Below are 23241 nucleotides of genomic sequence, written 5' to 3' on the forward strand. Positions count from 1 at the left end.
TTAACTCGCAACTCTCACGTTGTGCATTTTTTCTTAAGTCGAGAGTCACATAACCTTGGAGTAAACATAGGGTCATAATAATTGTAATAAAACATTCTTTGGGGCCATCCACAAAATCTTTTCAACATTTTAGGAAGTCCCTGAAAATGTGTCATTTGCAATCAAATCCCTAGTCCTTGAGCCACACCGAGTCCCTCATGCCTCCTGCATGTGTATGTCAGCACAGTTCTCTCAACTTGATGGCTCTGTTTTCTCTCCAACTTTGGCTGCTTTTGCTATCGTTGCTGAGTGACATCACCAATTCCTTTTCTTTTAAACGTAAAATATAACTTAAGTCACTGGGTCCTCTTCCTCCTTTTTTCTGATGTGTGCCGTCTTTTCCACATCTTTAATTTCTGCTTTAACAGCATCTCTCTGAAGTGGGGAAAACACCACTCTAATCTTACAACTACACATAATGAGCTTTACAGTATGGAGAAAGCATTGTAATTTCCTTGAATGGAAATTATTAATTTTAAACCACAAAACCTAACCAAATCCCATCACACAAAAATACTAAAAATATTTACCCTGTATCGTTCTGTCTCTACCACGTGGACAGAGTAGCTGGGATTTTTTTCCCTGATACTAGTGTTATGTCATTTTTAACATCTTCTCTTCTTGGCACTTGAGCAGAAGCTATTGGAGTAAATAATAGAGCCACAAAATAGTCTGAGCATCACACATACTGAATCAGTATTGATGGAGCAGAGAAACTTGGAAGAGCCAATTAAAAGTAATCCCATAGACTCCAGAGCACAGAATGAGAAGCAGATTGGAAATGGCTGGCTATAGATGGATTGAGAACATTTATGCATTTCCTGGATTTTGTTTTAAAAAGTGTACCTTGAGTGTCTATTGCTTTGGAAGGAGAATTAGGAAAAAGGGTTTGTGTCACCTAACACACTGTAGTGGATAAGCACTCAATACATGTTTGGAGACTAATTTACCCTAAAAAGCTCAAATATTATATTGTCTGAATGAGAAAATTAATGTACAATAATTAAATATCCAGCCAATAAAGTTACACGAAGTAAACCAAAGCTTACAAATCTCAGACACTTCAGAAAAATTTTAGAATCACTATTTGATAGGCTAAGACAAAATTAGTTCAGTCTTATTAAAATACTGAAATCAAACCTCGTTATTTTTTTAATCAACATGAAATTAAATGTTGACTTTTCAAAAATTTGTTGTCATCGCTCACTAGAGAAAGTTAACTCTTTCATTATTTATCATTAGTGGCCCATTTATGTAATGTGCCACTTTGTTTTGTTTTTCATCTTTGAAAAATTAACAATGAATTTGATTTCTTTGAGGCTCCAGACCCTTATATTTATATGCAAAGTTGTCCACAGACTCTATTTTATGCTATTCTTTCTTAACTGGTACACACTGTTCACACCTATATTTCAAGTTTGGAAATGCATATTTGCAAGCAGCAATACAAAAGCATTCACGAAGAATGCATAATCTCTGAAAATTATGAAAACATTCCCGCTACCAATACATTTCTAAATACAAAACTGACCACCATATTGTTACCTCTGTGTAGCAGGAGAAGTTCATTTTCAAAACAGATAAAATTCAGTCTTTAGGTGTGAATGGTATGAATGACAATCTTTTTCTTTTCTTTTTTTTTTTTTTTTTAATTTCTTAGTTGTTTGGGATCCTTAAGCATGCAAGTCTCAAAGAGGAGGGTCGGGCTTCCCTGGTGGCGCAGTGGTTGAGAGTCCGCCTGCCGATGCAGGGGACACGGGTTCGTGCCCCGGTCCGGGAAGATCCCACATGCCGCGGAGCGGCTGGGCCCGTGAGCCATGGCCGCTGAGCCTGCGCGTCCGGAGCTTGTGCTCCGCAGCAGGAGAGGCCACAGCAGTGAGAGGCCCGCGTACCAGAAAAAAAAAGAGGAAGGTCCACAAAGGAACCAGGGTTGTCTTGTGGCACCCAGTTAAGGCAGAGCTGGGAATGCCCTCTGGGTCATCCACATCAGGAGCAGAAGCACTTGACTTGTTAGTCCTGATGCCATGGTTTGGATGGCCACCACACTCACGGCCACCTCGTCCTCCCCTGCCACCACGTCCTGGGCGGCCAGGCTCTCCAAAGTTGATCTCCAGCTGAGACGTTATATCATTTGCTGGCTTCCAGAAATGGTGATCCATAACCGAGTCTTCAGCATGAAGCTCTTCACTCTTTGACTTATGAAGAGCAAACCTCTTCTTCCACTGCCCATCAGCACCTTCATTTGGTTTTCAGATATTAAATTCTACTTTTGCCCGGTCCTTATTTTGAATAGCCTTCTACACATCCAAAGTCATTTATTTGGGGTCTCCTTCCTTTACTTCTTCAACTTTATTCTCCTTATTTTCAGTGTCTGCCACTGGATGTGCTTCACCTTCAGGTGTTTCCTCGGTCCCATTTGATGGCTCCAAGTCAGTTAATTCAGCTTTGACAGTTCCCCAGCTGTGAGATCCGCTCCCTCCACGCTTATCCTCATGCTTCAGGCCAGATCTGTCACTTCCACTATGCCTATCAAATTCACGTTTGCCACAAGAATCAAAGCCATCTCCCCGGCTCATTCCTCGTCCACGACCTCCTCGACCTCTTCCAAGACCACCAAGGCCTCGGATAGGCCGGTCAATAATCAGTCTATCAACTGAAAATTCTCCCCCTTCACCCTTTTCTTTTTCAAAACAAATCTCCTCTTATATCTGTCTATAATATCCTATTGCTTGTTTCTTTCTTTTTTATAAATTTATTCATTCATTCATTTTTGACGGTGTTGGGTCTTCGTGCGTGGGCTTTCTCTAGTTGCGGCGAGCGGGGGCCACTCTTCATCACGGTGCATGGGCCTCTCACTATCTCGGCCTCTCTTGCTGCGGAGCACAGGCTCCAGACACACAGGCTCAGCGGCCATGGCTCATGGGCCCAGCCGCTCCGTGGCATGTGGGATCTTTCCAGACCAGGGCTCGAACCCGTGTCCCCTGCGTTGGCAGGCGGACTCTCAACCACTGCGCCACCAGGGAAGCCCCTCAGCCTCTTCTTCAAGTGGCTTTTCAAATCGTCTTTCACAAGGCGGTCGCCTTTCTGGTCTCCTATCAATTACCTTCTCTTCACGCTGAAGTTGTTGATCAGGTCTTCTTCCAACACGTCTTCTTCCTTCTTTCTTAAGCGCCACGGGCGGCTGCATCTCCTCCTTGTCAATCACGCCGACGCTGGGGGGCAGCGGGTTCTTGCGGTCTTTCTGGGCCTCTTTACGCAGCTCTTCGCCCGCCGCGTTGGAGTTTGTCTGGGCTGCGGCCTGAGCTGCGCTCTTGGCCCCAGGGCCCGTAACGCCGCCCCTGCCGGCTTCTTTTTCCTTGTTCTCTGCTGCCTTCAACACCTCAAAGGGGTCCGATTTGTCGTCAAATAACTGGTCGAATCGGTTGATGACCACGCAGCCGAAGCCTCCCTATAAGTGCCCAGGCCTGATGGTGTCTTGGCGGCGCGTTCCTCCGCAGATTGCAGCGGTGGGCCGCGCCGAGCCGAGAGCGCCTGCTTCAGTTCTTCCCACAAGATGGCCGGGCTATTCTTTTCGAATAAAATCTTCAACGAACATTCCGCTTTCTCCCTAAGACCTTTTTATATTCTTATAAGATTGTTATCCAGATGGTTTACTCTTTGCTGATTAAAGATGAAGAAGACCATAAGTTTATTCATTGTTAGATTTATACGTGCGACGTGAAAGTGAGTGAATCAAATGTAAATCCCATGTCGTGTGCAAATGTACAATAGATTTATGTAATCTAACAAATTTATAAAGGAAATTTGACGGTATGCACTAAAAATCATTTTGCGGCACGCATAACATAAAATTTGCATTACAAACCAAGATACTGTCTGCAGCTCTCATATGCAGGAGAACATGTCTGCATCCTCAATGCCGCTCTAATCATACAAGAACACATAAAGAGCTTTATAGTATGGAGAAGGCATTGCAATTTCCTTGAATGGAAATTATTAATTTTAAGACACAAACCAAACAGAATCCCATCACACACAACCTAAAAATCTAGAATCTCTAATGTTCACCAAGTTTAGTATCTTGAGCCTTGAATTAAATTTGTACAACTCAAATCCTACATGGATGCAGACATCCTCTGGATTAGACAACGGTTGTCATTCTAGCATTATATCTCTTGAGGTCCAATGTTCCCAAAGTTTTACTTCCCATTTTCATACTATCCTCTGTCATTAATTTTGGTCATGTTTACCTTAGAAGTAGACAGGAGTGATAATTTATTTATTTTAGATGATACCTAGCTTATTTAGAGCAAGTAATTTCATACTCTATGAAAATTAAAATATTGTGATTAGGAGACTTTTTGTCAAAATCAAGATCTATTGTTAGGAGACACTGACATGATGCTTTATAGCTTTTTAGTCATCCAGCCAAAGGGTAGTTTGGTTTCATAGATAACTATGTTAATGATCATTTCAAATATTCCTATTATTAGTGCAGCTTTATATTCAGAAGAGTTGGTGAATAAAATAATTATCCATCTTGACTGTAGAGCTTGTCTTTCTAACTGTCCTACATAAAATTTTTAGGCAGAAGAAACAATCAAAGCTTTGTAGAACAAACGAATTAATTGTAAAATTAATTGGGCCATGTTTCTACTTTTAAAAATCAAGTTACATCTTAGTGAGTCTGTGAACACTTTTACTAAAGAAAGCCACAGTCAGACTGAATATAGTAATGAAATTGTCTCCCTACATTTTAGGGAATTATTTTCTGTATCTTATCAAGGATGCTTAATATATATTATAAAGAAAAATTAAGAAAAAATACTAAAAATATAGTGGTGAGGGCTTCCCTGGTGGCGCAGTGGTTGAGAATCCGCCTGCCGATGCAGGGGACACGGGTTTGTGCCCCGATCCGGGAGGATCCCACATGCCGTGGAGCGGCTGGGCCCGTGAGCCATGGCCGCGGAGCCTGTGCTCCGCAATGGGAGAGGCCACAGCAGTGAGAGGCCCGCGTACCACACACAAAGAAAAAAAAAAAAAAAAAAAAAAAAAAAAAAAAAATATATATATATATATATATAAAATGGTGAACTATTTCATATGATTTTCTAGAGATGAGAAACATCACTGATTTGCCAATGATACAAATGTTTTTTGCATTAGCTTTTAGATTGGAAGGCTCTATTTTGACAGATTTCACATTAAGAAACTTTTTCATTCCCTACAAATACTGACTCCATAACAAAAGCATAACAAAGTATGCTTTGTACCCAAATTGGATGATATTTCACTCATCAGTTTTTTTGCTGATTTTTCAAATCTTGCTTTAATATTTGCATCACAGCACCAGAGAAATTAGTGAGACACTGCAGAAGAATTCTGCGACACTGTAGAAAAAAGCTTCTACAAGTACGCGGGCCTCTCACTGTTGTGGCCTCTCCCCTTGCGGAGCACAGACTCCGGACGCGCAGGCTCAGGGGCCATGGCTCACGGGCCCAGCCGCTCTGCGGCATGTGGGATCCTCCCGGACCGGGGCACGAACCCGTGTCCCCTGCATCGGCAGGCGGACTCTCAACCACTGTGCCACCAGGGAAGCCCCCCTTTTTTTTTTTTTTTAAAGAATGGAGTCAGTGTGTCATTTTTGTGCCCTTTAGTTAAGTGAATATATCATAGTTGTTTTTTAGTGAGCTTTATAATGTTGAGAGTTAGAAAGCTTACTTAGGTATAAAGATCAAGGTTATAGCACACAAAGAACCAGAGTGGTTATGAAGGAAAGAAGAAAGGGAAAGAAGGGGGAAGGGAGGGAAGAAGAATTTATTTTTTACCAAAAAAAAAAAAAAATTTTTTTCTTAACATGGCTACATATATGGTTTTAATTGTCCTCCCTCAAATGTATTCTCTCATGTGAGTTCTGTAGATGTCCTCAGAGCAGCACTTTCCTGACAATTTCTTTCACCATCACTTGACCTTAAAATGTGATGTGTGGGTCCCACAGACCCAAACGTAGAAAAAATAAATAACTCACTATACTCACATAGTAAGAGTGAAACAATTCATAAATATTTATTGAGAGAGTGAGTAGAGCTTTGAAATGAGAGTGTGGCTCTGAAATTGAGGTCAATCTGAGTTGTGTTCTGGTGTCAGGATTTAATTGCTGAATGACTGTATCCAAGTTTATCATTCCCACCGGTACTGTACGGTGGCATCTCTGTCTTCTTGATTTAATTCTTGCTTTAGCTACAGTATAAAGCCTGGCTCTCAGTCACTTTTTGTTGAATGTATTAATGTATAAGCACACCCCAAAGCTATCATCCAAGTAAGAAAAACAATTGGTACCTTAACAGGTACAACAGAAACTTTATGGTCAATGTTTGGGAATGGAAGAATCAGATTTCCGAGGAGAAATGGCATTTCACAGTCGATAGGACTGGACCAGGAAGAATCCTGAATGATAGGTAAGGAGTTTGGCTGCTTTCTTAGGCAATTTAGAGTCCTTCTTAGGATGCTGTCTTCATTTCTATTTTACCTGTTACTTTCTCAGTTTTGCAAACCCAGGGAGGACGAGTCCCGGACGAGGGGAGTGGGGAAGGGGAGGAGAGGGCTTCCATATGAAGATATATTTCCAGTCACCTTGACCGGAATTGCTTGATCTTGCAGGAACTTCCTCCAAGACCTAAGTAAACTACAGATCAGGTCAGTTGTGTCTAAAGGAAGACATGGGAAAAACTTAATTCGCTTGCTTCCATGAGTCAAAGTTGTGTCCAAGGCTCTTTAATACTCTTGAACTTCTAAGTTTGGCTTGCAGCCCTGAGCCAGACAAATAATAGCCCTCACTATCACATTAACAAGGCAGCCCCAGAGCAGTGAGCAGAGGTGTACTTCCTTTGCTTTGGAAATTGTACAAGAGGTATTGAGATGGCATGGCCGTGAGGTCGAGGCAGTCAGAATTATTGCACGTAGTGCCCAGACAGACACCCCGGCCCTCACTCATCTGAACATTTTATAAGACAGAAATCAAATTTGGGGGAATTATGCTGCTGAGGTTTAGGGGTAGTTTGCTATTACAACGTAGCTTAGCAGTCGGGCTAGGGTAGCATGGAAACAGACATTGGAATTTGGAAAGATGGCCATCCATATTTTACAGAAACAAAATATTTGGTAAAACTGTTGCTTGTTATGATCTGTGAAGAATCATGTATGTTTAATGAACTGGCAGCATCAGGAAAAGGGTTGGAGGACAGATGTTTAGAAGTGTGCTTTTTGTGTAAATGGCCGCATTTGGCATGATATTAGAAGAGGTGCATTTCAGAAAAGAAATGAAAGATATTCAAGAGATTCCAAAAATTGAGACACTCATATTTTAAGAATTGCTGAATCATTTGAGAACAAAAATAGAAGGTCTCTGCACAACAAAGCCTGATTAAAACCTGGTTTTGTGACAAAGATCACACCAAGGAAAGGGCCTTCGCACCTACTGTTTTAACCCCAGAATAGTTTAAATTGACTCAGGGCAAAAAATCAGGTTAAGGTGTAAGTTTCACTTAGAAGTTGGAAAACCTCAGAGGAGCCTCCTTCAAATTGAGAGAGAAGTAAGAAAACCAGAAAAGAGAGAAAGAAAACAGATCTATGAACTGCTTAAAAAAGAAATATCTGTGGAGGTAGTTACTGGCTTGTGGAACTAACCAGAATCAATGTTTTGAGAGAGTTATACTGCCAAAGAAACTCTTGGCCTGGACTCAAAAATTCGGTGACTGTTAGAGATTTAGATTCTGTGACTCTCATATCCCCAACCTCTCTTGAGCGGGAAGTTGCCTGAGAAATCTGTTATGCTATTAGGTAGAACACATTCTCCAATGCTATTACTGATGTGGTCCAAGAGGATAACAGAAAATGTATATGTTTATATAATAGTAATAAAATTTATAAAAATAATACACCCAAGTGTACTCGTGGATGGATGGATAGATGGGTGCAGTATATAAAACATTCAATAAGTGCTGTGAAGACAAATAATAAGGATGAGAGGATGAGGCAACAAGAGGGGGTCAGGGAAGGCCTATTTGAGACTACAGTTTATCACATTTAACACAGTATTGACACTGTAACTCTAAGTTCAAAGTTTATTTACTTATTTTCTTTTATTTTAATAGAGCTTTTCCTCAGGTACCTCTACCTCTTCTGTTTCTTAGCACTGTCTGCCTCTGAAATATTGGTGACCTTGGTGTTCTGTCCTTGGCTTGTCTCCTTTTCTACCTCCATCTGCCCTCTCTGAGCAATTGCATCATGTTTTCATTCATTCGTTCATTCATTCATTCATTCCACAAGTATTTTTGAACTGCTGTTATATGCCAGGTGCTGTGCTAAGCTCTAGGGAAACAACAGTTGCTCTCAGCCTTAGAGTAGAGTAGGCGTTAGAGCCATTGAATAGATAATTACATGTATAATTATTTAATTACCACTGTGGTAAAGGCTGCAAAGGAAAAGTGCAGGTGGTAAGGACATCTAGAGAGAATAAGGTAGTGGGGAAGCTTTACAGACAGAGAGGACAGTGTATGCAAAGAGCCTGAGGCAGAGTGAAGTCACTTTTGGGTCAGTGGCCCTTTGAAAGGAAGGATAGAGGACGCCGCTAATTTCTATTTGTATCTGCAGCACCGCCACAGTATTTGGAGCAGAGAAAACACTCAACAAGTTCTTCTTAAACAAATATCTTAAATAATTAGTGATGGGGAAAAATAAACCCAGTGAGAAGGCAAATGGAATAGTGGAGAAATTAGCAAGGATTATATACAGTAAAATTTACATAACACAACTTGCTAATGAGATTCTGTTAATGCTTTTGTTAGGGACATAATATTATTCAAAGATGAATGTCAACTTTATGAGTCACCCATGTGGGGTTTAGAACTAAACTAATTCTTCAGTTCAATTTCAGTTCTCATGGCTTATAAAAGAAATTATTTTTTCTTGCTATCTGAAATGAATGTGTGTTAAAAAGAAATATGAGCTGGGTTTACTTATGTAGTACTTCTAATTTAAAGTTGGGATTTACAGCCTACATTAATTATATAAGCTATAAAACAATGGTCTTTTGCTCTGGTTTGAAAATTCACTTCGTCTCTGTAGTAGCACGACTTTTTTTGTTGCTGTTGTCATTCCTATTTTTGTTAAAGCCATAGGAAAAAAGAATGAATTTGAGAGTCCTTTCCTATCCCAATCTGTAACTTGCTTATCACTTTTCACTGTGCAGTAAAATCTACATATATTCTTTTTCATGTATTACCTAGAAGGAGAATAGTATTATATTTATGTCCTATTTTATAGCTGAGTGTTTTATGGATTCAGATGGGGTTATATGGTTGCCAAGTAAATCAATATTGTAATTCTATCTTCTAAGTATCTCTTAGAGTTCTCTGCCTCTTGCCATTTCCACTGCCCCATCCTTTCAGATAACCATCTTCTACCTCCTAGACCTTTAGAAAATTGTCCTAACTCCTCTTCCTGAAAATGGATTTGTTGCCTCAATAGCTAGAGTGATTCTTTTTTGATACATACCCTGAGAATGTTATTCCTCCTCTTAGAAATGTTCAGTAGAGCCTGGGAACAACTCAATCTGTATTGTAAAGTGTCAGGAAGAGGAGTCGGATGGCAGTGAGTTAGGCATGAATGTAAAGGCAATAGAGGCAATAAGATTGAATTTTCAGTAAATTTGGCCAGAAGGAAATGAGGAAAAATGGGAAGTTGAGGGAATGAAGGAACCAAGAGAAAGATGGGCTAATTATTAAAAGAAGGTCTTAGAAGGTCTGAGGAAATGGGAGAGAAGGCACTGATGAAGGTATTAGTCTCACAGAAGAATGGATGGATAGGTTGAATAGGTATCTTCCTGAAAGAGGAAAGACAGAAGAGAAGTGGAAGATGATGTGAAGATATTAAAAAATTGAAAAAGGACAAAATGAGGAAAAATACATTGGATGACCTTCAGCTTTCCCTTTAATGAGGAGGCAAGATCATCTATAGACAAAATGTATAAAAATTATAAATGATCCCTAATATTATACTATAGGGCCCCTAAAATCAAGCAGATATTAAAATTTTAATACTTTATTTTATAAACTGAACAAAATGCTTTGTTATTTTGCTGTGAGACCAGACAACTTCTTCTGACATCTTTCCAGTAAAACTAAGTGATAATGAGCACAAATTATGAATATAATACAATTGGAGATGAATTACATACTTAACGCTACTACCGTAGGAAAATAATCATTTCAGAAGCCGTAGGTATGGTCAAAGATGGTATCTAAAGTGATATTATGCTCAGATCAAACGTGGGACACAGAAAACATTATTTAAAATAAATTTTAATGATTATACTAATAGTTAACATGTTTTGAAATCTCATATTAAAATAAGTTATTTCCTTTGAAAAGGTAAAATTATTAACATTTATGTGATGCAAAAAAAACTGAACAACAAAGTCTGAATGATGGTGATGATAGGCGGTAACACTATGATTTGAATTAGCATAAATCATTGGGAAAATCTGATTATAAAAAGGCAAAGCAGTTTAGCAAGTGGTCATATTTCACATCAAAAATGTGAAATATTATAATTCTATTGTCTATTCTTTCTATGAAAAGTTAGCTCCTTTAGGATGTCTTAATGAATAATAAAACTGACTTAATTTTTCCCACTGCAGTCAACTTTTCTGTCATGTTATTAATGATTAATAATGACTGTATGCTCAATCGTTTTTTTTCTTCTCCAGATAAAAGTAGTATTCTAACATAAGACTTTTTTTTAGCTGTATAGGGGGTAAAAAGATACTCTGAACATACAGAACAGCTGAAATAAAAGAGAAATGTCAATCAATATCTCCACTCTACTCAAAATAATTAACTTATAATACCTAGGCTTCAGTAAGTTATTTTATCATGTTCTAGAAGAGATGGCATATGTTTTGCATGTATTACATTATCTTCATTGGTATTTTTACATTATAATACGGTGGATTTGAATTTAGAGCTAGACTTTTTAACATAAGAAAATGCAGTACCAATTCAAGAATATCTTAGCTGAATAAAAAATGACAATCCATATTTGTTTAAGTGTAAGAGTTCATGTTTGTATAAATGTTTCTCTACACATTTGCAAGAACAGCAGCCTTTGACAAAGGTCTGAAAAGGCCTATGAAAACCTAACATAATAACATTGTTATTCTGCTACTTATTAACAGAACAATGCTTCCTATAACAATTAGATATGAATATTGCAAACTGAATTTAATATTAAGCTGTCTTTGAAATGCTACTTTGCAGCAGGCTTTCAAATACTTAAAGCACAGCAGGAGATTAAGTCCATCTTCAAATATTAAATGGAAACCTTTTTTTAACCTGATAAATCTTACTGAAAGCAAGGGCTTCTTTTCAAGAGGGAATTATTCAACTATCAGAAGAGAAAAGAAACCTCCCGACTATTGACTATAGTTGGTACATGATCCATTTCTACAATAAAATACAAAGGTAGAAAGATTAGGTAGTATAGATAGATAGATAGATAGAGAGAGAGAGAGAGAGAGAGAGAGAGAGAGAGAGAGAGAGAGATGGAGATAGATAATAGGTGATAGATGGATAGATGGATGGATGGATAGATGATAGATAGATAGATAGATAGATAGATAGATAGATTGACAGGGAGATAGATGATATAGATAGATGGATAGAGCGATAGGGAGATAGATAATAGTAGATAGATGATAGATAGATAGATGATAGATGTAACAGGAAAAGGACTCCCAAATCGGTATAAATGGACACTCATTTGCATGCACTCTTTTATGACTGCAGCCCAATGTTTATCTTAAAATGATAATTAGATACTTCATCATTTAACTTTTGCTATGTTTACATATTACTTACCATCCACATAAGCTTGTTGAAGGTCTTACATTTCTTTGTATTCATGAAAGATGCCCAACATTTATTGGTTTGATGGTTCTTCATAAGATGTTACGAATACATCTATGCTCAGTGTAAAGACACCAACAAAGTAATTTCCTACCTATGTACTTTGCTACCTATCTACCTCCTATCCATCCATCTAACTAACTAATTAGCACCTGTCTACATATCCATCATTAATTTTCTCTTCTTTGCAAGATGGGAATTTCAGCCAAGGTGAGAGTATTCAATTCTCAAATTCATCACATGAACTCTAAGAGTCAGCCATCCATCCTGTCACACGTGTGTTGAAGGCAAACTGTCCTAACGTTAATTGGCAACCTGATGTGGGTAATGCCTGTTTTCCACATTAATTAACTCTCTGTGGAACTGGAATTCTCTTCCCAAGTTCTCCTACAAAACCAACCAACAGGAAGCTTGAAGTAACCATTGCATTTGCATGATAGAAAAATGCGATAAAAAGCCAGAACAAACACATTGCCAAATATTTCTAAATGTCTTAAATAAAGTGATACTTAACACATTTGAGTTTGAGGAGAATAGCTAACATAATCTTCCTAACAACCTCAATGACACTGTATTTCTTTTTCTGCTTTTGCTCATCCTTACCTTTTTTTTTTACTAGGTGAGAAATGCCAAGTGTGGGTCAACTGAAGGAATTATTTTTAAGTAGATGTTATTTCCAAGAATTTATAATGAGATGATCACTTTTATTTCTTAAAGTCAAACAGCTCAGTGATAGATAGTAACAATTCAGCCCTAACTTATCAAATAGAGAGGCAGATTCACTCTGTACACAAGGTTATTTGCTTTCTCTATTTTATGAGCATTGCCACTCTCTTTAAAATTGAGCCTATAAATAATATATAAGTGGAAATCTATCAGATGTTCCTTGTTTACTTGTATAATACTGATAATTCAAGATTTATATCTTGTATTTTAACTGAGAGAATCTGATTAAATCATAGACCTACTGAATATAATTTTTCAATTCTATAGATTTGGCTAAAAAATTAAAGTTATAGAGACTGAATAGATTTACTGGTTGAAATAAAATGCCGCAGTGGAAATATGAAAGTGGTTTCAGAGAATAATAAATACGATTCTCAATCCTAGCAAAGCCAATTACCAATTGTATATCAGGAGTCAGCTTCCTTAATCTTCAAGAGACAGCAGTTTCCTTATCTCTAAAACTGGGATACTACTCATATCTACCTCATGGGATAGAGCTTAAATAAAGCTTGATAATATTTTAATAGAATATTGAGTGGGATTTTTCACATGTTCTGGAACTGGTCATTCTTGTCCAAAGTTCAGATGGATAAGGTACTCAAAAGTCTACTTTCTTAAACAAGTCCACCAATGCTCACTAAGGAAGAGGTAGAATGGATTCTACCACCACCAGCAATCACAACTTCTCTGGCTATATAAGAACAGGCTGGGGAGGAGGAATTAGTCATATTCTGCATTGTAAAATGTATAGTGTTTGAGATGATTAGCTTCTTTTCACCCCTTCCTCTGTGGAAGAAGGGTGGGTGACCTCCCTCTCCATCAAGTCACTTTGGGGAGGACTTCAAGAAAATCACTCCTAGAAACCATGGCTTTCTTCAATCACGGGAGCTCTTTGGTTGGATACGTGAAATATCTACTGACCCACTCTGATTCGGCAATCACTACAGGCCTTGGGAGAGTTGATGATGTGCCTCCAAATTTAAAGATATTGGTATCTGCTTAGTGTCTGGATTTAAAGAAAACATCAGGCCATGAAGTGAGAAGCAATTGTAATTTAGCATATATGAAAAGAAAGTCCTATTGACCTCTACCCCATCTCAGTATTCCCAGAAAACAAAAAAGAAAACATCATTCATGGTTTCTCTCCTTCCACCTGAAAAAGCACAAAGGCCAGAGGAAGAGGGAGGGGTTGTAAGACTGCTCAGGAGACTTAGTCCAGGCATAGAAACTGCCTACTTGGGGTGTGTGTTGGGGGCTCGGGGCAAATAAAATTGTCTTCTGGCTGCCTTCTCTGCATAGATCTTAACCTTGGAGGTGGGAAGGTTAAGTTGAACATCATCCAAGGAAACAATGAGCCACATCAGCAGAAACCAAAAATAGAAATGAGAAACATTATAGTATAAGTAAAGCCAGATGATTTAACAAAAATCATTCAAAACCTTCATTTGTCAAGCAGTAATCCATTTCAATATTTTGAGTGATGAGGACAGGAAATTGAGAGGAAAGAAAAGTGTGGGGAGAAGAGTACTCGGGTTAATCCAGCAACAAAGTGGTAGACGCTTTCACTGCAAACTGCATGACATCCAAGTGCCAGACAAATCTACCGTAAATATGCATGTGTTGAATGTTTGTGATGTGACTATTCAGAGAACTAACAATTACTAGTTCCTCAATTCCAAAACTAGACATTTTATGTTTGTTTCCATATTATTATTACTACTTAATGTTTACTATAAACCAGGCATTTTGCTAGGTGCTTTAGTTATATCATTTTATTTCTTTACTATCCTCATTTTTAAAGACAAAAAAACGAATACTTGGGGAGGATAAGAAAGCTGTCCAAGATTACACAGTTCTTAAGAGTTGACCCAGGAATCAAACTCATATAACTCAAAAAATCCATGTCCTTAACCAACGTGTGTCCTGCCTCCCAATTTTTCTCCTTAACTGCCAAAATTAACCCTTCTCAGGATCAGACCAGATTTAGTACAAGATGACTGTCTCATCTTTGTTCATGTTGTTCCTTCTACCTGAAATGTCATCTCCTCTTCTCCTGTACTGTACAAATCTTAGCCATTACTCAAAGGTCATCTTAAGCCCCATTGGTCTTTTAGGAGTACATATAAAGCACAAAAATTATATGTAGAAAGTGGGATGAGGTACACACACACACACACACACAAATGTATATGGAAAATATATTGGACTGATTTTACAAAAATAAAACATTTTCAATTGTTTACTTTCATGCTAAATTACATTTTCCCATCATCTTAAGTCCTTTTCCGTCTTACCATTTTCTTCTATGTAATTTTGAAATTTCTGATGTTCACTAACAAATTTCTGATTAACTGGCTTTATGAATGTTTGCTTCTGTTTGCAGGAAATTTCTTTTATAGGTTCTCCATTATTCAGAAAACTTTATAGACAAAGTTATAATTTACAAAATGGGGGATCATTCTGGAACAAGAGACCAAATAGATTTTTAACTACGTCATCAAAACCATCCATAAGTAAAACAAAATACAATGCCAAGATAACCTTTGTAGTTAAATTTCTAGCAATTACTTTTTTTCCCTTTAGTGGTGATGAAATATAAAGGATATAATCTCCTTGTTTCATTTCTCTGGAATTATTTTCTAGACTCACTATCCAAAGTCCCCAAATATGATTAAGTGTCAATTGACTTTATTTGTTAGTATCTCCTGATTTTCCCCCATCCTTGAAACAGAGCAATTGATGATGGAAAACTCCAGAATTAAAATAACTGTAGTCAAAATCCTGCTCCATCGCTGTTCCGACATCACCCACCTCTGTGATCTTGGACCAATTTCTGTTACCCTTGTTTTTCTATCTCAAAAACAGGGGTAATCTTACTTAACTCATTTAAGTTGTTGGGAGGTTTACTGAAGCAATATGAAGTGTCTAGTAGATTGTTTATCGTATGAGTAAGAGCTTACTGTTTATTGAATCCAGAATAGCTCTAGCTCTCAGATACTTTCATCAATTTGCTCATTAGATATATGCTTGCATTCATTAGTCACCAGTTACCTTATGCCTTGATTCCTTAAGGTTTAGATCATAGAATATTTGAGTCACACAACAAACATGCAGCCCAGCTAACACTTTGTCAGTGGTTGCAAAGTGCTAAGCATTGTAGAAACACTTCTTCTAGATAATCTTATTTACTCATCACGATAATCCTAAGTAAAAAATGGCAGAGGCTGCTAATAAACACACAAAAAAATCCATCTTCCTTTCTTTCCAATCAAATGTCTGCCCAGATAGACTTTATTTTCCAGACTCCTTGCAGTTAGATATGACCATGTGGTAAAGTTCTTGCAAAGGGACTTTGAGTGGAAGTCATGTATGCAATCTCAGATATATAGGGTTTTCCTCCTTCACAATATCTTGTACTTTCATTCTCACAGGAACTCAGCCATGGCAACCATTCCACCTCCATCATGCATATGACAACATCACCCTAGGGATTGGCAGGATAACCTAATGGAGGATGTCTTTGTCCCGAAATCACTGTGTGGAGTTACGGTCGCCATGGTGCCTTACATCATTCACCTCAGAACTATGTAATAAACTGTATCATTAAGCCACTGTATTTTGGTATCTTTTTAATTACATTAACTTAAATTTATCCTAATAATACAAACAGTATTAGCTTTATTTTACAGATGTAGAAACTGATATTCAATGTGTTTATGTAAATTGTCTAAAGGTTACAAAGATAGTAATTGGCTGGGTTAAGATTTGAAACTTAGCTAACTTCTATACTATTTTCCCCTGGTAGTCATGTTCACTGAGAATGACTACTCAATGTTTGACTCTGTCAAGTCTTACATACTTTGGAAACAGGGACGGGGAGGCATTCTTGGTTTTCCTAAATGTTATGCTTTTACATTATCTTTGAAGTTTAGACATTTGGAAGTGGTAGGGCATATGAATTGAAATTTAAAAACAGAATATATTCATTATAATATAAAAATTAAAATTTCTGGAATGCCACTACTTTCAGAGAAAACAAGATCCAGACAGCAGTTAAAGTGGTGAAGGCAAATTTTATTCCAGAACTATTGGAATAGGGGAAAAGAGACCTTAGTGTAGAACGGAGCTTGATTTCAAGGAAATAAAGAGAAACAGAGATGTATAACCAAGGAGTGGGGTGTGGGCTGTGGATGGAAAAGTACCAAGAGAAAACATCAGAGGTAGAGGGATTCTGGTTAAACTGATTTGAGAGGGTTCTTGCTGAAGGCAGGCCAGGGTGATAAGTTACCAAGGGTAGGGGATGAGGAATTTGATCCGATATCAACGGTGAGGGGTTTTCACAAACTGATCCAGCAAAATTCTTGCTAAAACTGTACAAAGTGAGCCAAGGACAGAGCCCAAGTGTGAAGCCTGGTCAAAAAGAGAATTCAGAAGAGCCTGAATAAAGTTTGTCTGAAGAGAGGCTTTATCACTGTGAATCAAGTACTTTACCCATATAATATTAATATCCCCACTTTATAGTAGGGAAAATAAAGCTCAAACAGGTACACATACTGTCACATTTACAGCAAGAGACTGGGAAGAGTTTCCCATCAAGTCAATTTTATTCCAAAGCCTGTGGTTTTTCTACCATGCAATGGTGTCTCTCAAGGGCCAGGGACAACTAAGCATTTGTGTGTGTGTGTGTGTGTGTGTGTGTGTGTGTGTGTGTGTGTGTGTGAGTGTGTGTCCTATTTATATGGATGTTCCAAGTAGAGGAATACACTACCAGTTCAGATCCAAAGTTTACTTTCATTCATTTGTAGTCTACCTTTTGTCTTAGAGAATCCTCTCAATCCATGGACTGATTTACATTATAACTTGAAAGCAGAAATTATGAGACCTAATCCTATAATTGTGCATCTTATTTATGAATATACGTTAAGCCTTGTGTCTAGTTGTACAATGAAGAGATTAGTAGATTGAGAATAAACAATGAAAATGCATTTTTGCCACTACCTGAGTAGCCAAAAATGTGTAGATTATAGAAGGAGTAGAAGAAATAAAACAAACATCAAAAAATAGAGTTCTAGATAAATATATGCAACAATATGAGTTATTTTGTATGACCAATACCTAAACATGTATGTTTTTTGCTCATAGCTCAAGAAGCATCTAGGGAGACACCTTTTCTGGATTCTGTAGAGAGTAGAAAGCAAATATAATATGTTCTTGGATGGACTGGGTTTACACTACAGTTTAATCAAAGTCAATGAAACTCAGGTGTAAAATTAACATTTTTGTTAGTTTTACATAAAAGGCAACATCCATAACAACAAAATAAATTGTTGCAACAATCAATGCAGCCTCTGATTAACTATAGATGTAAGTCTTCCTTTTAGGGACATGTTGCAGAGGACAATTTTGCTTAGAGGTTAAAAGACAAGTCTGGAATCACCCTTTCTGACTTTGAATCCTGGCTCTGGCTCTCCAGAGGACCTTGGCAAATTATTTAATTTCTCTCAATTTCTTTATTTTTAAAGTAAAATCGTTCCAAGAATTTAGCAAGATGATATTGATAAAAGGCCTATACCTTGTGCATAGTCAACAATGAATATTAGTTGTTGTGCTGTTACTTATGGTACCACCTATGGTGCTCCATCCAGTCTTTTCCTCATATATGGTCTTTCTAGTCTTTCTAACTCAGCTTGGGTGGAGATAATGGCTTCTCAACTAAAAACAATCTTATATTTAGATTCCCCTTTATTATTTAAATTTTTCCCTTTCACCTCCCTTTTAAGTAGCCATGAGTTTTTTTTTAAGAATAAGCTTTTTCTCCCTTAAGGTATTATTTTCCATTATTCTGAAAGGAGATATTGTTTGTTGCAGTCATTTATGGCATTGGAAAAGACTTCAGGTTGGAAAAACTGAAAAATTTCCTAGGCCATGGTTTATATTCTGATTAAATTTACACTCATTAAGTTTTAAATGAGCAGGGGCTGCTCATTTACAAGCAATGGTGAAAAATAAAATGAATTCTGCTGACATCACAAAAAGAGAGGCAGTCAGACAGCATCCTGAACCTGATAAGGCCTCTAGATCCAATTATCAATATATGAGAAGGACAAGGACAGAGGAACACATCAAATGACACCATGAAGATGCAATCTGCAAAATCCAGAGAGAGGACACTCTAGAGAATACATGACATGGCTTTTTCAACACATAAATTACAAGACAAAAGAAAGACATGGATGGAGATTACAGATTAAAAGACACATAACATGTGTCATTCATTCACAAGGTATGGACTTCATTTGAATCCTGGTTAAAATAAACATGCTGCCCCAAAATACAACATTTGTGAGACAAATAGAAATTGAATAATACCTGGATATTTGATGATAGTAAGGTATTATTAGGTTTTTAATGGTATGCAAATAGTAATGAGTTTATATTAAAGTATCCTATTATTTTAGAGGTATATACTAAAATATATGGATAAATTTATATGAATGTGTGATTTGCTTAAATTGAGTATGTAGTGAAGAGAAAAATAAGTGAGGGATAGATGAAACAAGACTGGCTACGAGTTAACCATTGTTAAAACTGGGTGATGAATACACAGGCATTCATTATACAATTTTGTTTATTTTTGTGTATGTTTGAAGTTTTCCACAGTAAAAAGACTTTTTAAAGAAATAACTTCTGATCTTATAATAATGTAACATAAAAAAGGTAAAACTTATTTCAAATTTAGAAGATTCTCTGGTATCCTTAATTACAGTTTCAAGACATGTTTGAGGATGGCCAATCTAAAATATTTTATGCCTGATATTTTGAAGGCTACAATTATAAAGTGTCATACTTTTCTGATTTTCATCCAGTATTCCTGGGTGTCAGGTATGGAACAGTGATGGGAGTAGTCACTTTTCTATAGCTCCCAGGACATTATTGATACATATTTATCAATAGAAACTATCAATGCACAATAGAGTTAGGTGGTTTAGTATGTTACTTTTCTATTTTATTTCAACAATATATTCAGTTGCTGAAATGCATTCTGAAACCAAAAATAAATTATATGATAATTATCAATCATTTTGAACTACCTTCAAGTACTAAAATTTTTTCTGGAGAAACAGAATAGAGATGAGATTTAATAGAACTTAGCCAAAAATACTTTCTGTAAGACACATCTTGGAGCAGATTTTGAAAACAAGACACAGATTCATGGAAAGGAAAAGTTGAAGAATTATATATATATATATATATATATATATATATATATATATATATATATATATAATATATTTAAGTTACTGCTTAAAATATGAAGTTTTTTATAAAGCTCAAATTAATTATTATAATTTTATGGAATACATTAACTTTGTTTCTAATTAATTAAAATTTGAGAAGAATTCAGAAATTTCCTTATTATCCAGACATGTATAAATCAGTTTCTTAACACTGCTCTAACAAATTGTCACAAACTGAATAGATTAAAACAACATACATTAATTATCTTATGGTTCTGGAGGTCAGAAGTCCAAAGTGGGTCCCTTTGGGCTAAAATCCAGGTGTCAACAAAGCTGTGTTCCTTCCTGGAGCTCTAAGAAAGACTGTGATTTCTTGTCTTTTCCAGCTTCTAGAAGCTGCTGGTTTTCTTTGGCCCATGGCTCCCTTACATTTTTAAAGCTGCCAATGGCCAATTGAGTCTTTTGCATGTAGTATCACTCTGACACCAACTCTTTTGTTTCCCTCTTACGAGTTTAAGGACATCTGCAATTAATTTGGCCTACCAGAATAAACCAGAGTAATCTTTCTATTTTAAGGTCATCTGATTAGAAAACTTCATTCTGTTTACTAACAATTCTTCTTTGAACCTAACATATTCACAGGTTCCAGGAATAAAAATGCAGATGTGGACATCTTGGGATGGGGGCCATTATTCTACCTACCACATAGCTCAAACTAAACTCCATAAGATTTAAGGCTTTTTTCATAGATACTTCTTTTTCACAAATAGTTTACATTGCTATTTTACTGGTAAAAATATATACGGCTGCTTAAAATTAGTAGTGCTGAGTTCTTTCAGGTGATTCAAATAAAAAGATCTATAAAAGCCATTTTGAATGCATATCCAAATCCTCAAGAAATGTTTACTGATGTTTTCAAGTGACACATCTGTAGCTTCAAATCACTGAAGAAAGTACAGTGGAATTCCCTTACCTCAGCAGCATTTGTTTATGACTTAAGCATAATGTATGATGCAGTTTCTGAGCTGTGTGATTTATCCAAACATCTAAAAGAAAGACATAACACTGCCAGAAGCCTATTCTAGAGTGTCAAAGCAGATTCAGGTCTTTGCATCAATGGCTGACAATCCTGGATCTTTTGCTGAAGATGCTGTCAGAGCTTTTCAGAACTTGCTCTTTTAACAAAATTCACTACACACGATAAAATGTCTTAAAAGAAGTGATGGAGAAATTCCCATTAGTCCTCAAGATAAAAAGACCAAAATTCTACATAACTGCATTCTTTAAAAATGTTATTGTTTTTCTAAGTAGATGTATGAAAAATCATAAACTATGTCATGGATTAACATATCTTATGAAAACTATTTTGATTCCTGAACCAAGATAGGTACACCTAGACTCCTGCCCACTTTCTTATTTAGACATGGTTTTCGTTAACCCTTTCATTTTTAGATTCAACAGTCATAACAACTGCTTTCTGAAATATATTTCTTACGTGGGCCTAATGATCTACTCCTAAAGTATTTGCATTTCAGGGGTAACTCTTACAGGTCATTTGATGAAGTACAATATAGAAACACATTGTATGTTTAGCTAAACCCACGTTAAACATTCAGTATATGGGTAAGATACAAAATAGCATAGTGGATATTCCACTGAAATTAGAAGTCCTCTCCACCATTCAGTCTTGTCAACTATTTCATTGTACCAATGTCCATTCTGTTTACTTTTCCTGTTGCATTTTAGAGAAATCTATCTGATTCATATTCCAAATATACTGTTCAACTATGCGTAGTTGTACTAGCTATTGAATAAAGACAAATTAAGAAAATTATTATTTAATGTAATATACTTGAACTACCTCAAACTTTTGACTCAATAGTTCTGTCAATGACACCACAATTCTCTCAGTTCCTGGGGTGCAAGACAACATCCATCTCCCATCTGTCCATCTCTTCTCCCCATCTTTTCCCCATCTACAACACTAATAAAAAATGATGATCACTGCCATCTCTATTCTAGATCCAAAGTTGTATATTCTCTCTATTGCTTACAATGTTTCAAGGTAGATATTATTATTCCTTTTCGACAGATGAGAAAGTGAGGATCAAGAAGGTGAAGTGACTTGCCCAAGGCCATATCACTAGGATGCATTGGACCTGAGATTCACACCTACCATGTCTGTTTTGTTCAAAGGAAAAGCCAGATCCACTGAACAGTGATGCCTCTAATCAGTCGAGTCCTATCAATTGTCTCTGTAAAGTTGTCTGTATTGGTTCCTTCCTCTCTAGTCTGAGTTTTTCCCTTGCCCAGACCTTTATCACGTCTTATTTCAACTCCTGAAATAGCTTCTCAACTGGTTTCTGTATTTCTAATATTTCAATCCTTAAAAGTCAGATTAAACCACTTTGATCATGTCCATTCCTTTCTCAAAAACCTCCAATGGTGCCACATTGCCTAGAGGTGGGTTTTCCAGCAGGCAGATCACAGACCTTTGCCAGATGGATTATAAAACCACATTACCACATTCTTTGCAGGCCTCTCCACTACTGTTGACTCACACATTTGAAATGCACAGAGAGGGCTGCCATGCCAGTCACTTACTTGCATTTCAAATGCCCCAGATTAAAGAGAATATGAATGATTAGAAGTGAAGAGGGACATGATTTCAGCATGTCCCTCTTCACTGCCGTGTTCCATTCATTTGGGGGAGTTGGCTAGAAACCACACAGACTGAAAGACCAAAGGCTGCCTGCAAACTCCTAATTCTTCCTTTGATCCTTGTGGTATTCTGACAGAATTTCCCTTTAATCAGAATATCTGATGCTTTTCTCAATTTCTTTCCTTGAACAAATACTTAAAAATATGAGATTGCCCAATTCAAAATGCATGTCCCCCCAAATCTCAGAGATGTCCATCTGTAAGATACAATGTAAACTCCTTAGCCTGTATTCAAAACTCCTTATAAATTGGCACCATCTCCCATTTAGCTTTATTTTTGCTGCTTTTTCAACATTCACCCTTGACTCTAGTGATCCCTGGCTACTGGCTACAACCTCACCATCATTAGCATGCATTCATGCTGTGACATTTATTCAAAGCATCTCTTCTGCCTAATTTGTCATCTGCATTGTTCTGTATTTACCTGAATGTTAAACAACTTTCTCTGCTTAACTACAGGTATAAAATATAGAATTAAAACTTCCAGTGAGGTATTGGCCCAAATAACCTCTGTAGTCCAATCCTAAGAATACGAGTATCTAATATGAGTA

General features: G+C 37.0%; 1 pseudogene; it reads right to left on the reverse strand.

Annotated features, from left to right (window-relative positions):
- Positions 1 to 330: 330 nt before the first annotated feature.
- On the reverse strand, positions 331 to 16288 carry LOC131743227 (SERPINE1 mRNA-binding protein 1-like; annotated as a pseudogene).
- Between the last annotated feature and the right edge of the window lie 6953 nt (positions 16289 to 23241).

This window comes from Kogia breviceps, chromosome 16, assembly GCF_026419965.1.
Source record: "Kogia breviceps isolate mKogBre1 chromosome 16, mKogBre1 haplotype 1, whole genome shotgun sequence".
Lineage (NCBI taxonomy): Eukaryota > Metazoa > Chordata > Mammalia > Artiodactyla > Physeteridae > Kogia > Kogia breviceps.